Consider the following 10,473-nt stretch of genomic DNA (forward strand, 5'->3'; position numbering starts at 1 on the left):
CCACATACATACATAATAAGTATAATTATTCTGTTTGGGGGTATAGAGGGATATAAGTCAATGATATTAATGAGAGGTATAGAAAATACCTTCTTTTTAGTTTTAAATGCTTTCAGCATTTATTACCCAATGACTAGTGAAGGCCACAATCACTCAAGCAAATTTGCTGCTTTCTAATGTGGATTCAATCATCTTCCTACTAATCTTAAAGGGGAAATTTAAAAAGCACACATATAGGCCAGGCACAGTGGCTCATGCCTGTAATCCCAGCCCTTTGGAAAGCAGAGGCGGGCGGATCATGAGCTCAGGAAATCCAGATCATCCTGGTTAACATGGTGACACCCCACCTCTACTAAAAATACAAAAAGTTAGCTGGGCATGGTCCACATACCTGTAGCTCCAACTAGTCAGGAGGCTAAGGCAAGAGAATTGCTTGAACACAGAAGGTGGAGGTTGCAGTGAGCAGAGATCATGCCACTGCACTCCAGCCTGGGTGACAAAGCGAGACTGTCTCAAAATAAAACAAAAAACGTATCTCGGTTTCTCCACCCAGTTACAACTTAAAATAAGAGTAAAAATATTTTGTAATAATTGCTGTATGTCTAATTTGCCTATGTTAAAAATCTGGGTTTACATTTATCAACAAATGCTATTACAGTGTCCTGGCAAACTAATTCCACCTATTTTTACAATTAGAAATGTTTTCAAAACGCTCATGTTCCTGTAATAATTTCACAGTCATTATCTAACAGTTAGTATAATTTCATGAGGTAAATATCATCTTGATTACTGATATCACAGATATCTTTGGAGACCTGGGCAGAGGTCTTCTGGTGAGTGCCACCCTTCCTGTCTGGTCTTATTGTCATAAGTCCTTCTTCAGTTAGACTCCCACATTGAGTGATAACCAGAGGTTAGACTCTGGTAAGAAGCCAGGGTTTTGTCTTTAATGCCTTAGTTATGATTCATTCACATGACCAAAGTGCAGACAATTCTGCCCATATACACAAACATATATATATATATATATATATATATATATATATCTGAATATAAAATAATATGTAGTTATCTCTCTCCTCTGTTAAATGTTGATGAGATCTAAGAGTACCTAGTCACTTATATTAAAATTCACATAAGTTAAATAACTTTAAAAAGTAAAAATAGAATGCTGTGGAAGTCAAAAGAAGGGAGAAACTTTAGCAAGTTGAAAAAATCATAAAAGTTCCTATGGAAAGAGCAATATTGAGTTTGATCTTGAAGAATAAATAAAATGCCAACTAGTGAAAGCATAGGGAGAATTATCTAGGCAGAAGTGTAAACTGTGAGCAAAAGTCTAGATGTTGGAGGAAGATGAGATATTTGGAAAACAAATAATAAAGTATGGCTAGACTGAAGGTCAGCATAGAGGAATACTATGCATTAGAGCTGGAAAATATTTTAGAGTGATATTTCTGGGAGGCTTGAAAGATAGTGTGAGTTTTTAAAGTTTTATTAGCAATTATAATTCTTTCCATGTCTGTCATTAAGAAATTGGCATAATTCCAAGTTAGAAAATAGTTCATTGGGTAATGCACATTGTATTATCCCAATCAGGACAGTGGCAGTAAGAAGAAAAGAATGAGCTATGATAGGAGTTTTTGAGGTAGAAATCATGGGAGTTTGAAAACAGCTGGGTATGAGAAATAAGAAAGAAAACTAAACCAACATCAACTGTGAAGTTTTAAGACTGAATAGCAGCACGTTGCTGAAATTAGGAGGCAGACAGATATGGAATCACCTGAAATGCACACCAATGATAGACTGAACAAAGCAAATGTGGTACATATATACCATGGAATACTATGCAGTCAGAAAAAGGAATGAGATTGTGTCCTTTGCAGGGACATGGATGGAGCTGGAAGCTGTAATATTCAGCAAACTAACACAGGAACAGAAAAACCAAACACTGCATGTTCTCACTTACAAGTGAGAGCTGAACACCTGGAGGCAACAACACACACTGGGGCATTTTGCAGGGGCAGGCGGAGGGAGAGCATCAGAATAGCTAATGGATGCTGGGCTTAATACCTAGGTGATGGGACGATCTGTGCAGCAAACCACTATGGCTCATGTTCACCTGTGTAACAAACATACACATCCTGCACATGGACCTCAGAACTTAAAAGTTGAAAAGAAAAAAGGCAGGCAGAAGGCAAGAAGAAAGGTTTATGTGAAATAGAAATCCAGTTTTGCAAATTTTCATATTAATTAGATGGCACTGGGAAGTTACGTATCTACATCCTCTGAATAACAATAGAGGAGAATGAATTATATGTATAATTAACTATATATATCTGATTATATATAATGAATTCTGTAAATTCATATATCATATGATATAAACATATATGATGCTGTATGTAATATATAATGAATTAAATATCTAATTATAGAGTTAATTATATCATTATAATTAGATAAATAATTACATATAATATAGACATGTATGATACAAACATATGTTATGTATGTTAATATAGGCATATATTGTCATATATGTCTATATTATATATAACGAATTATTTATCTAATGAATTATATATACATTTCTATGCATCTAATCTATTATATAATTATCTAATGAATTATGGATATATAAGTCATAAGATAAATAATTCATATATAATACAGACATATAAATATATTTATGTATATATAATTCATTAAATGTGTATACATATATGATATATAATATGTATAATATATTATATATGTATTAATACATTTGATAATTATATATCATATAATATATGTATATACATTATATGTATATATATATAAAACATACACATATATACATATGATAATATATGTATGTAATATATAACATGTAATGCATATATATGTATATATTATATATACATATATGATATATGCTATGCATATAATATAATATTATATACATGTATATTACATATAATATATGCATAGTATGTACTATATCCTATGCATATATGATCATATATGCCTATATTATATATAAAATGTGTATATATATATATATATATATACACACACACACACATACATATAATGCTGAATGTTATTAGAATAGGAATATTAGTTGATCCAGCGAAAGCAGATGTAATTTTTGCAGTCCTAAAGGGAGAATTAGAAGTATTTCTTAACCCTTTCTCCTCTCTCCAGGCTATTTTCCACTTAAAAGTTCCCTGGCCGGGTGCGGTGGCTCAAGCTTGTAATCCCAGCACTTTGGGAGGCCGAGGCAGGTGGATCACGAGGTCGAGAGATCGAGACCATCCTGGTCAACATGGTGAAACCCCGTCTCTACTAAAAATACAAAAAATTAGCTGGGCATGGTGGCGCGTGCCTGTAATCCCAGCTACTCAGGAGGCTGAGGCAGGAGAATTGCCTGAACCCAGGAGGCGGAGGTTGCAGTGAGCCGAGATCGCGCCATTGCACTCCAGCCTGGGAAACAAGAGCTAAACTCTGTCTCAAAAAAAAAAAAAAAAAAAAAAGTTCCCTGAATTTTGAACTTTACCTTTTCTATTTATGTTACCTTTTCTGTATTCACAGTAAGCTGATTATCCAGACAAGTTTCTTTCTCGCTGATAAATGTGGCAAGGCTGCTAAATATTCACCAAATACATTTTCTTCTTTATTACCACAAAATTCTGCTTTTACTTGTAAAGTTAGAAAGGCCAGTTTTTAAATAATAATTGTTCTCTCACCTTCTCTTATCATGTAACATATTTAGCCAATGAAGTGAAGGCAGAAATCTGAAAGAAATGTACAGGGACTCAGTCATCCCGAATACGTCTTCTTTTGCTCATGCCCTTCTTCTGCCCGAAACACTAATGTGATAGCTGGAGTTTTTGCAGCCACCTAAAGAGCATAAAAATGAGACTTACATTACATTATGAACAAGCAAGATATTAAAGAGTTACTATTCCCTTTGATGGCATCGTGGCCCTCCACTCTAATCTGGAACTCTCTACTCTAAATTTCTTGTACTTGAGAAAACATTACATTTTTAATTCAGATAAGGGAGCTTTTTCTTGCTACCTCAATACAATTCCTAACTTACTAAATTAATTCAATGTTTTCTTGTGCCAATCTGCCATAATATCATTAGGAAGATCTATTTATCATCAGCATGAGCAATATATCAATTTTAAGGAAAATCAACATAAATATCCCATGCTAAGCTACATAATCAATGTGGCCTAATAATATGCATTAAACTAAAAACAGAATATAAAAATAAGAAAAGAGCTGCTTTTTGGATGACAGTGTCATTTATCACCTTGAAATGACTTCAGTTTCTTATTGTAATCACCTTAGTTAATGAGTAGGAAAAAACATATACATCTAAATAAACATTCCACCAATCAGATACCTGCTGAGAGAGCATAACATCTTGAGGTTTTTTGATTTTCTATTCCTAGCATGCTCGCTTTGTGCAGCGTGAAATATGTGCAGATACAGTAGAGGAAGGTAGAAAGCAATTTGATCAACTAGTGGCTTCTTTTGAGATAAGCACTGTATGGAAAACAGTGACAAACAAGGAAACTGGAGGCGCACACACACACACACACACACACACACACACAACATGAAAAGCAGAAACCTGATTTCCTTATCTTGAATAAATTTAACTTTTAAATTATATTTAAAATTTATCTTTTTAATTGTTTATATTTTCTGCACAGTAATCAGTAATGTTTAAAAAAGAAACATTTTGAATTTATGCTATTAAAGCAAAAAACAAAAAATGCAAATACCAGTTTAAATATTAAGGACAGTCTAAAATTCTCAAACACATAACTCATTTTTTTCTTATCTGATCACTGATATATTAATATTGCTGATATTAACTGAATCTTTCCTTGTCATATATTTGTAATATATTTTCTAATTTTTTTATATTATAGAATGAATAGAAAATAATAGAGAAATATTCAGAATGTCCTATTTGTATTCCAAACATATTTGTTCTATCCATTTAAAGAAATAAATCAGAAAGCTACTTTTTTTTTTTTTTAAGATTTCTGGAGAAAATTATCAACCCATTTCTATCTTCCAGTATACTGCAGATTATTTAGCAAATATACTATTATTATCATTATTATTGTATACCACTATTATCATTTTAATTCAAGTGTGTTTTCAAAGAGACCCGATAAATATTAGGAAACAAAACAGTATCATTGTATTTCCCTTTGTTACTCTGTGCCTTCTCTAGGTGATTTTATTATGGCCTAGTTTTCCATCATGACCCGGATATAAGTATTTAAGACATTTCTACTGAGTCTGGAATATAGAAAAACATGAGAAGAGTGTTATGGGGAAATGTCGTAGTTGGGGATGAGGAAGGATTGCAGTATGCCTGTAGAAGAAGTGATATTTCCAGTGTCTGATTCTTTAAAGAAAAGAAAAATCAATAAAAGAAGCAGTTAGAGTAGACATCGTTGGCCTCAGTTTTCTCATATGCAAAATATATATGTTGACCTAACTCAATAAATGTTTTTCAACCAAGGCTGATCATCAGATCACCCATCAGTAAATATACAGATGCCAGCAGTTAGATGATTTCTAAAACGTTGTATACCTTTACTTTTATGAAAAAAGAGAGAAATGTTTGTTTTCTGAAGCACTTGAACGATTCTTGTCTCTTCCGCATGTTTTAGTCTGATTACTATATAATCCTGTTTAGATTGACACTTTCATCCTGTATCTCTGCTGAGAGAAAAATTGGTTGGATGGTATACTTTTCGTATTTGAACTTAAACTCCTCTACACATAAAGGATAACAGAATAAGGATGATACATTTTGAATGACTGCAACTTCATTTTTCTATAAAATTTTGTTCAGTATTTCAGAGTTGAAATACTGGTAAGGTGATACACCAGTATTAAAACAAGGTAAGGTGATAGCCTTACAGTTTAGATCAACATTTATTTCAGTATGGAGGTTCCTTTAGAACATACAGCCACTGAATTCGAAATTTGAAACTTTTTCTGTTAATAGCCCGAGGTATAGAAAAGCTAATAAACAAAAAAATTAAAAAGCATTTCTTGAAAAGATAGTTGTTTAAAAAATTAATTCCATATCCATCCGAGTTCCGAGTTCTTTTTTTTTTTTTTTTTTTTTTAGAAAGAGAAAAATAATAATAAGAAAAAGAATAAAGAAGAGGAAGAAAGAGAAAGAGGAAGAGGGAGAGAGAATGGGGGTATTGCTTTGTTGCCCGGGCTAGAATGCAGTCTAAATATGGGTATGCCTATAATTGTCCTTAATAATGGAGACATGAAAGAAAATGAGGGAAGAGAGTAACAAACAAGGAGCCAACCAACATTTTGTTTAAACTTCTAAGTTGATATGATGTGGTACTGATAAGAGTGTACATTTTGTGTAAAGTGGAGAGCTCTATAAATGTTAATTACGTCCACTTGTTCCAGATCTGAGTTCAAGTCCTGGACATTGTTGTTAATTTTCTGTCTCATTGATCTAATATTAATGTTGAAGTCTCCCACTATTATTGTGTGGGAGTCTAAGTCTCTTTATAAGTCTTGTATGTCTGGGTATTCCTGTATTGGGTGTGTATATATTTAGGACCTTTAACTCTTCTTGTTGTTGCATTGATTCTTTTATCATTATATAATGTCCTTCTTTGCTTCTTTTGATCTTTGTTGCTTTAAATACTATTTTATCAGAGGCAAAAATTGTAACTTCTGCTTTTTATTTATTTATTTTTGCTCTCTGGTTGGTTGGTAAGTCTCTCTCCATCCCTTGTTTTGAGTCTTTGTGTATCCTTGAATGTGAGATGGGTCTGGATGCAGCATACAGTTTTAGTTTTTTGTCCAAATTGCCTGTCTGTCTTTGAATTGGGGAATTTAGTCAATTTAAATTTAGAATTAATAATGATATATGTGAGTTTAATACTGCCATTTAATATTAGCTGGCTATTTTGCCCATTAGTTGATGTAAATTCTTCATTATATTGATGTTCTTTACTTTTTGGTATTTTTTAGAAAGGCTGATACTGTTTGTTCCTTTCTATGTGTAGTGGTTCTTTCAGAAGCTCTTGTAAAGCAGGCCTGGTGGTGATGAATTCTCTGAGTGCTTGCTTGTTCACAAAAAACTTTATTTTTCCTTCACTTATGAAGCTTAGTTTGGCTGGATGTGAAATTCTTGGTTGAAAGTTCTTTTTTTTAAGGATGTTGAATATTGGTCCCCACTCTCTTCTGGCTTGTAGGGTTTCTGCTGAGAGATCTGCTATAAGTCTGATAGGCTTCCCTTTGTGGGTAACCTGACCTTTCTCTCTGGCTGCCCTTAGTATTTTCTCCTTCATTTCAACCCTGGTGAATCTGACGATTATGTGCCTTGGAGTTGCTCTTCTTGAGGAATGTCTCTGTGGTGTTCTCTGTATTACCTGGAGTTGAATATTATCCTGCCTTACTAGGTTGGGAAAATTTTCCTGAATAATGTCCTGAAGCATATTTTCCAGCTTGGATTCATTCTCTTCGTCACATTCAGGTACACCTATCAAGCGTAGATTAGGTCTTTTCACATAGTCCCATATTTCTTGGAGACTTTGCTCGTTCCTTTCTATCCTTTTTTCTCTAATCTTGTCTTTTAGTTTTATTTCATTGAGTTGGTCTTCGACCTCTGATATCCTTTCTTCTGCTTGATCATTTCGGCTGTTAAAACTTGTGCATACTTCACGTAGTTCTCATATTGTGTTTTCAGCTCCATCAATTCACTTATTTTCCTCTCTAAATTTTGTATTCTTGTTGACATTTCGTCAAACCTTTTTTCAAAGTTCTTAGTTTCTTTAGGTTGTGTTAAAACAAGTTCTTTTAATTCACAGAAGTTTCTTATTATCCACGTTTTGAAGCCTGCTTCTGTAATTGGAACACACTCGTCCTCCATCAAGCCTTGTTTCGTTGCTGATGAGGAACTGGGATCCCCTGCTGAGGAAGAGGCGTTTTGATCTTGGGTATTCTCAGTCTTTTTTGACTGTTTTCTTCCCTTCGTTGTAGATTTATCCATCTGTGGTCTTTATAATTACCGTCTTTGTAATTAGGTTTCTGAGTGGACGTCCAACTTATTGATTCTCAGCGCCGAAATCTGAGCAACCCACTGCGCAGACTCAATCAGCGGCTTTAAGATTGATGGTGCTTTTCTGACTCTGCACCAAGAACCGAGGCTCCGAGGCGCCGGCAAAACCGCCTCGCCGGTCACAAGAGTCGCGCTGGCGACCCGTGGGGCTCCTCCGCTGGGAATCTCCTGGTGCGTGAGCAACAAAAATTCATGTGAAGGTGTGGCGTCCTCTCGTTCTTTGCGTTTTCACTGGGAGCTACAATCCCGAGCTGCTAGTGATCAGCCATCTTGGATCTCTCTCCGCTACTCTCTTTTTAAAGTGTTATACCTCACCAGGGAAAAATGGAATACACCCACAAAAACAATTTGGTAAAATAAGAAACACTCGCAGAAAATTAGTATGGCTTACTTTTGAGATCTTCTGCATTTTAGCTTTATGCAGAGCTCATTTTTTAATACAGATGTTCACACTTTGTAACAGGACTTAAGCATGGTCAATGATCCTCAGCTGTAGTTATCAAACCTGATCCGTTTAAGCCAATAATTAGGATTCATAATCATCTCCAGTGATTGAGTTAGTCATAGACTTTAGAAAAATCTTTTGTGTTTTGTTTTGTTTTTTGAGATGGAGTCTGGTCTCCAGGCTGGAGTGCAGTTGCATGATCCCTGCTCACTGCAACTTCCGCCTCCCAGGTTCAAGTGATTCTCCTTCCTCAGCCTCCCAAGCAGTTGGGATTACAGTTGGCTGCCACCAAACCTGGCTAATTTTTTGTATTTTAGTAGAGACAGAGTTTCACCATGTTGCTCAGGATGGCCTTGATTTCTTGACCTCATGATCCACTAGCCTTAGCCTCCCAAAGTGCTGGGATTACTGGTGTGATCCACCACGATCGACCAGCCCAGAAATTTTAACCAATAAGAGCCTTACAGGTATCTGCTAGAAAGTTGTTTGGAAGTTTACTTCAAAAAGGAGGTGGGGGGAGTGAGAGGGGAGGGAAGGAGGAGGGGTAGGGGGAAGGAAGGGGAATGAGGAGGGAAGAAAAGGGGGAGAGAAAGTAGAGATGGAGGGGAGGGGAGGGAGATGGGGGAGTCCAGGTGGAGGGGGCGGAGAGTTAGAGAGGAAGAGGAGGGGAGAGGGAAGAAGGGAGAGCCAAGGAGAAAATGAGAGAGACTTCTGCTGATTATTCCTAATTGTAGGTCTGGGACAGCTGCAACTTTCTTTTGACCGCAAGAAGAGTTCTCCTAAAAGTAAGACAACATGTTTCATTTACAAATCTGAAGTTTTCTCTACTTCCATTCTCCTTGCTTTGTGTCGTTATAATTTGTTTCTGTTTATTTAAGAAAAATGAGTATTCTTATGTTACTTGCATCCAAAAGCACACTGATATACCAAGTGTGTATCAGCTAAACCAGTATTTGCTGAATGAATATCTCACATGCTTAGTTTTAAAAGTATTAGACATTTCTTGTTGAAGTTGATTATATTTTATCACAGAAGAAACGTGTTTTTCATACTGTGATTTTGATGAGCAGGTAGAATGATATGAAGCATATTTCACATTAGTGCCTTTTTTTAAGACTGAATTAAGAATAGTCAGTATCATAATCATCTGAGCTGAAAAATTCAGATCTTTGGGTTTTTCTCTGGACCTATTAATTCAGAATCTCTGGGGAGTAGTGATCTGAAATCTTAAAATTTAATGTGCAATTTAGTTGGATCTTAGCTGTACAGCTAATAGACATAGAGTGAACTTTTTTATATACAGAAAGCCTTCACTCTTTTGCATTTTTCTAACAAGATACATAATCCCAATTAACAATATTATCAAAATGGCTAATTCACCAACATTCAAAATCTTGCTGTTACTCAAATCTAAATATTTTTACAACAATTATCTTTCCAACCACACTGAACTTGTCTCACACACCTAAAATCCTGAAAATAATTAGCATCAGCAAATGCAATTTCTAAGAATTCAAATAACTTTACTTTTGGTCATTGTAGTCAATTCTAGAAATATGCTCCGTTAAGAAATTTGGATTTTTTATTAACTTTATTTCAATAAATAAATGTTATTTAAGAACTTGAGATGCTCATGAGGTTGTTAGAAATCAGTACAACTTGTCTAGTTTGTAGAATCATCATTCTGTAAGCGTAAGTAAATCAACTCGATTCTAATGATGTTAATTTAGTGTAGATGTGGATGATCACAACTGTCTCACCAAGTCTGTTGTCTTAATGACCAACAGAGCAGATGCTCCTCCTTCTCTTAAGCAATACTCATGGAGATAATTATTAGATTCAGCACAGACCAAAGGAATGTGCTCTTAGCTGCGACTTCTTCCTGATAACTGGGCTGTAGCATCTG

The sequence above is a fragment of the Saimiri boliviensis genome, chromosome 18 (genome assembly GCF_048565385.1).
Source record: "Saimiri boliviensis isolate mSaiBol1 chromosome 18, mSaiBol1.pri, whole genome shotgun sequence".
NCBI lineage: Eukaryota > Metazoa > Chordata > Mammalia > Primates > Cebidae > Saimiri > Saimiri boliviensis.